The 6951-nt window shown below is 46.7% G+C and overlaps 1 pseudogene; it reads left to right on the forward strand.

Annotated features, from left to right (window-relative positions):
• The first annotated feature begins 458 nt into the window (after positions 1–458).
• On the forward strand, positions 459–576 carry LOC126420133 (5S ribosomal RNA; annotated as a pseudogene).
• Positions 577–6951: the final 6375 nt, after the last annotated feature.

Consider the following 6951-nt stretch of genomic DNA (forward strand, 5'->3'; position numbering starts at 1 on the left):
AGTCAACAGACGAGGTCGACCTGTACGTTTCTGTGTTATACGTGTCGCTTCACGTTTCCACTTCATTATCACATCGGAAACAGTCGACCTAGGGATGTTTAGGTGTGTGTAAATCTCGCGTACAGACGTATGAGACAAATGACATCCAATCACTTGACAACGTACGAAGTCCGTTATTTCCGCGGAGAGCCCTATTCTGCTCTCTCATGATGTCTAATGACTACTGAATTCGCTGATATGCAGTACCTGGAAGTAGATGGCAGCATAATGCACCTAATATAAAAAGTTTGTTTTTGGGGTGTGCGGATAACTTTGACCACTTAGTGTTTCTTAACCGTAGCACGACGTTTCAAATGTTTACAGCCTACATTTCACTTTCGTACAAGGCTACGCTCCTTCTGAACCGAATTTAAATATTAAAAAATTTTCTGTTTTTCAGGGCGCTTTTCATACTACTGGGCAACGGCCTTGCCGCAGTGGATGCAGCGGTTCCCGTGAGATCACCGACGTTAAGCGCTGTCGGGCGTGGTCGGTACTTGGATGGGTGACCATCCAGGCCGCCATGTGCTGTTGCTATGTTTTCGGGGCGCACTCAGCCTCGTGATGCCAATTGTGGACTGAACAGTAGCGGCTTCGGTCAAGAAAACCATCATAACGACCGGGAGAGCGGTGTGCTGACTCCACGCCCCTCCTGTCCGCATCCTCCACTGAGGATGACACGGCGGTCGGATGGTCCCGGTACCCGGTAGGCCACTCGTGGCCTGAAGACGGAGAGCAATTTTATACTACTGCAAGTCTGTATTTTACATCTCATCCATTACTACCATTGCAGAGTGCAGGCTTTCCGTGGCCTATCATCAACCTACACTGTCGTATGGTCCAGCTCACTGAAAAGGAAGACTGCGCAGATTAAATAAATCAATAATTTTCACGTCAGATTCGGGTTGATCGTTAAATTACCCTTCATTTGATATGCTTTTTGTGATGATAAAATAACTATCTCAAAAATCGTTATAATTAGTCTTTAATTATACGATCTCATATTAATTTCCCCGACGACGTGAGACCACCGTCGGCTTGCCTAACCAGCGAACTGGGGGATCGTGGAGGCGAACGAATTTTCAGGGTCCAAATTCAATTAATTCTGCAGTATCGTAAGATGGCGAACATCGGTAAAGGCTAGCCAGCCGTTAACTTCAAATCCAGGCCACGGCTAATCGCCGCGGAAGGACACGTGAGAGCCGGCCGTTTCCGCGGAATTCCCGGCACAATAAGAAAAAAAAAAGCTTCAAATGGCTCTAAGCACTATGGGACTTAACACCTGAGGTCATCAGTCCCCTAGACTTGGAACTACTTGAACCTGACTAACCTAAAGACATCACACACATCCATGCCCGAGGCAGGATTCGAACCTGCGACCGTAGCAGCAGTTCGGAGCCAACTGCCATCTTTGCATCGGTGATCGATTTTAGTACACCGTTTTCCGCCGTGGTCGACCACTTGCGGGATGTTACAGTAAGTTCTGTCAGTACCGACGTTCAGCGGCGTACGCGAGTTTACTGATTATCGTTCTGTACACCACAAGCCGGGCGCTATTTAAGGTGACTACTGAATAATTCTATAAAGTTCCCTCCCTGAGCTTCTGTTATCTTTCATGCCGATAATCAACGTGCTTCGTGGTTTTGCTATCTCACCCCGCAGTCTCGCGTAGTTCAGGAGCTGCACCAAGCTAATTCAATGCTTTACTGTCGATTGAATGTTTTCTGTGTAGCATTCTTGACCTGCAGCAAGAAGAGACAGGAATTACTTTTTATAAATATACCGTCATACTTGTAAATCAGGCTACCGCAACTTTTTTTGTGTGGTACTGGAACTAAAATATGCTATGACATTACCAGAATAGACGCATATTTTCTGTTACGTAACTGCCCCTGTTTTTCGCTCATTATTTCAATTAGCCATCAAAGGAACCCCTGCTAGAAGTAAAGAAGCTCGGCGCCAGCCATGGTTGGGAGAGCAGCCGATTGGTAGTTGGATGACAGTTCTCACCGCTTGCAGGGAATGGAGAATTTGGCAGCTCCAGTAATCACCTTAATTAACGGTCATTACTTATCAAGCTGTTGTCTCTAGCAGACCACTAACGGCTACCCCTTGAGCAGTTATTTGGTAGCTCATACAGCAAAATTCGTTGCCTACTTTTAGAGTCTCTGTTCCTAAAATTGTTTCAACATCGCATCATATACTGTAAGACAACAAGTGTCTGACACAGTTGTTAGATCGGTTACTGCTGCTATAATGGCAGGTTATCAGGATTTAAGTGGTGTTGTAGTGGGCACACGAGCGATGGGGCACACCATCTCCGAGGTAGCGATGGAGTGGGAATTTTCCCGTATGACCATTTCACGAGTGTACTGTGAATATCAGGAATATGGTAAAACATCAAATCTCCGACATCGCTGCTGCCGGAGAAAAGATCCCTCAAGAACAGCACCAACGACGACTGAAGAGAAACGTACAACGTGACAGAAATGCAACCCACTCGTGTGCCCTTGATGACTGCACGACACGAAGCTTCATGCCTCGTCTTGCCCCTCAACACCGACTTGGGACTGCTGATGACTGGAAACATGTAAATGTAAATGTCGTGTGGCTAGGGCCTCCCGTCGGGTAGATCGTTCGCCGGGTGCAAGTCTTCCGATTTCACGCCGCTTCGGCGACCTGCGCGTCGATGGGAATGAAATGATGATGATTGGGACAACACAACAACCAGTCCCTCAGCGGAGAAAATCTCGGACCCAGCCGGGAATCGAACCCGGGCCCTTAGGATTGACATTCTGACGCGCTGACCACTGAGCTACCGGCGGCGGACACTGCCTAGTCGAACGAGTCTCGTTTAAAATTGTCTCGAGCGGATGGTCGTGTACGGGTGGGGAGACAACCTCATGAATCCGTGACCATGCATGTCTGTAGGGGACTGTTCAAGCTGGTGGAGGCTCTGTAGTGGTTTGGGGCGTGTGCAGTTGGTGTTACGGGACTCCAGATACGTCTAGATACGGCTCTGGTAGGTGACATGCACGTAAGCATTCTGTCTGATCACCTGCATCAGTTCATGCATTCCGACGGACTTGGGCAACTCCAGCAGGACAGTGCGATACCGCACAAGTCGAGAACTGCTACAGAGTGGCTCCATGAACACTCTTCTGAGTTTAAGTACTTCCGCTGACCAGCAAGCTCCCCAGACAAGAACATTATTGAGCATAACTGGGATGCCTTGCGACGTGCGTTTTAAAAGAGATCTCCACCTCCTGGTCTCGACTAATGTCGGAAGTAGTGCTGGAGGGGGCTCTACACGATATTAGGCAGGTGTACTAGTTTCTTTGGCTCTTCAGAATAATTCGACTACATTCCATTATCATAACCACAATTAGACCCTGCTGGTGCTTGCATTTCAATAGTCCAGTGATGCACGTTATTTTTACTCACCCCTGAAATATTAATCTAAAATGGAAAAGATAATGAATCTCAAACGGTTGATGAGTGATGGAAAAAGGTCGACAAGTGACAGAAGTATTGAATCAGAATGCTGTTTTAATAGATTTTGCTTTATTGCTGTAGATAATACAGTCGCAGTAGACCAGTTTCAGCTCTGTGGCGATCTTCAGTCTACATGCAGCTAAATACGCTTCGTTATCAGTTGCAAAATTATAACTAATAAGAATTTTGTTTCATTGTGTGTTGGTTCAAATGGTTCTGAGCACTATGGGACTCAACATCTGTGGTCATCAGTCCTCTAGAACTTAGAACTACTTAAACCTAACTAACCTAAGGACATCACACACATCCATGCCCGATGCAGGATTCGAATCTGCGACCGTAGCAGTCGCGCAGTTCCGGACTGAGAGCCTAGAACCGCTAGACCACCGCGGCCGGCTGTGTGTTGGTACTTACATACATATTGCATGGTGGCGCTCTCGCTGTCTTGTAATCTTATTGTTGAATAAGGAACTTCAGTTGCAGCCTAATTTTACGTGTTAATCATTTAATGAAATTTTCACTTATGATCACTGTTTCTAGTCAGCTTAGGTTTCTATCGATGGTATATACGGTTTTAGTTTTGACAGCTACGAGGTTAGTGGTGTTTAACGTCCCGTCGACAACGAGGTCATTAGAGACGGGGCGCAAGCTCGGGTTAGGGAAGGATGGGGAAGGAAATCGGTCGTGCCCTTTCAAATGAACCATCCCGGCATTTGCCTAAATCGATTTAGGGAAATCACGGAAAACCTAAATCAGGATGGCTGGAGACGGGATTGAACCGTCGTCCTCCCGAATGCGAGTCCAGTGTTTGACAGCTACGACTGACAGCGAATCCAGTAATGCAGTATGGTTACAATTTGTTCGTTTATTTGTTTATGAATCGTAGTAATTAGAAATAGGTCCATTGCTACGGTATAGTACACAGTAATAAATCAAAATCAATTGTAGCAGTATTCTGGTTCAATACTATATTTACACTGGCATTACAAGCCATCTACCATGCTGTGGGCCCAAGAGAAAATAAGTTTCCAAAGACTGTTAAGAAGTTTAATACTAGGATGCGAAGTATCTGTAATGTTATTGCGAGAACACATTTTGTTTTTAATTCAGTGAACGGTGATTTATTTTACAGAGTGAATTTACATGAAAATGTGCTCATTAATTTAGAGTACATTACGTAGTGCGCAGTTCTTATTCGCTGCGTGAAGCGGAGTCGACCACTTCTTTCGAAATGCTGTTGTATTTCAGTTGTTTTGTTAACAGCGCCCTTAGCTCACACACATGGTGGACATGGCTCTAAGCACTATGGGACCTACCATCTGAGGTCATCAGTCCCCTAGACTTAGAACTACTTAAATCTAACTAACCTAAGGACATTACACAGCCGGCCGAAGTGGCCGTGCGGTTATAGGCGCTGCAGTCTGGAACCGCAAGACCGCTACGGTCGCAGGTTCGAATCCTGCCTCGGGCATGGATGTTTGTGATGTCCTTAGGTTAGTTAGGTTTAACTAGTTCTAAGTTCTAGGGGACTAATGACCTCAGCAGTTGAGTCCCATAGTGCTCAGAGCCATTTGAACCATTTGACATTACACACATCCATGCCCGAGACAGGATTCGAACCTGCGACTGCAGCAGCAGTGCGGTTCCGGACTGAACCGCCTAGAAACGCTCGGTCACAGCGGCCGGCTCAGCGCCCTTAGCGGCAAACATTTCTGATACAATCAAATGCTAAATTTAGGGTACCAGTTATGACGTTTACACTGGTAATTTACGCAGGGGATATTGATACTGTCCCGTCGCATTAATGTTACCACCTGAATAACCTCATTTTCCAGCGCGGATCGCAGCAAGGCGTGCAGGAAGAGAGTCAGTGAAGTTCTGGAAGGTACCGACAGGGATGTGGAGTCATACCTACTCCAGTGCTGTGGCCAGCTGCGTTAGGGTTCTCAGATTAGGATCCACGGCTTGAACAACCCGATCGAGGTAGTCCCACAGATTCTCGACTGTGTTTAAATCCTGGGAGTTTGATGGCCGAGGCAGCACGGTAAACACAATCTGATGTTCTTCGAATCACGCACGCACTGTGAGCTGTGCGACTTGTTGCATTGTCCTGCTGATAGTTGCCATCGCCGGCCGCGGTGGTCTCGCGGTTCTAGGCGCGCAGTCCGGAACCGTGTGACTGGTACGGTCGCAGGTTCGAATCCTGCCTCGGGCATGGATGTGTGTGATGTCCTTAGGTTAGTTAGGTTTAAGTAGTTCTAGGTTCTAGGGGACTGATAACCACAGCAGTTGAGTCCCATAGTGCTCAGAGCCAGTTGCCATCGTGCTGGAGACAAACGACCGGCATTTAGGACAAATGTGTAGTTGTGAAGATCCATTTTGGCTTCCAGCATGACGAGATCACCGACGAAATGGCACGAAAACATTCCCCACAACAAAATGCACCCTCCTGGTTGCAGGATGTTTGCCTCCAAATGTTTTACACCGTACACACTAATGACCACCTGCCCTCTTGTACCACGCGCCGCGGAATTTGAATCCCTGCCAGACGTCACAGATGTCGAAGACCCCATCATCTTCCCTTAGTCTGTTTTATGTCCCCATTTTTTATCGCCTTATATGTAAGACTTCATTCTTGTTTTAGTTGTCATGTCACTTGGCTGAAGAGCGGCGGATTGTGCCGCTGACAACCCTCCCCTGCCCATATGGGGCAGGGGAATTAAATCAAAATAAAGAAAAAAAGCAGCGAGTCTAATCATTGCGTGAGTCTCGGCACATCGCCTCGACAGCAGACAGTGTCTTTATCGTTCTTTGTTTTCATTAATAGTGGACGTCTTGGATTCGTTTGGTTGTCTCTCTCACTCTGTCGCTTCTTGCGTATTGTCATCGTAAGGTCTCTCTCTATTGTCCGATGTTGTTACGTGTACGTCCTTTCCGTTCGTTTGTTTGTTCGTGGGCCCCTCTCCGTTTGGTCCCACCGCGCTTTCTCAGCCACCCCTCGACCGTTCCGCTGCCTTTCTTTTCTATCCTACAAAGAAAATTGCTACAAACGTCTTTCCATGAACTTTGAGGCATAGCAACTACTACAACCACCTCTCCAAAAATAAACCTTGAATCGTCAAACAAATACAAGCGAACGGCAAACGGAATATTAAGTAGTACCAACCAACATTTTCTAGAAATAGATTCAGCAAAATGAAATTGCCATACCGAACAAGGAGTGAAGTACCAAGACGTCACAGTCACGATATTGAGTTACGATCGTCGGTAGTCAACTACTATCATCGAACTGCCACACCGACCCAGGTGTGACAGCAAAGGAGTACCAAGACGCCACCGTTTGTGCAGTAAACCACAGTCATCATCATCGGTAAAAAGTACCACTCTATGATGACAATATCAACAAGTAAGACCTGG

This window comes from Schistocerca serialis, chromosome 1, assembly GCF_023864345.2.
Source record: "Schistocerca serialis cubense isolate TAMUIC-IGC-003099 chromosome 1, iqSchSeri2.2, whole genome shotgun sequence".
NCBI lineage: Eukaryota > Metazoa > Arthropoda > Insecta > Orthoptera > Acrididae > Schistocerca > Schistocerca serialis.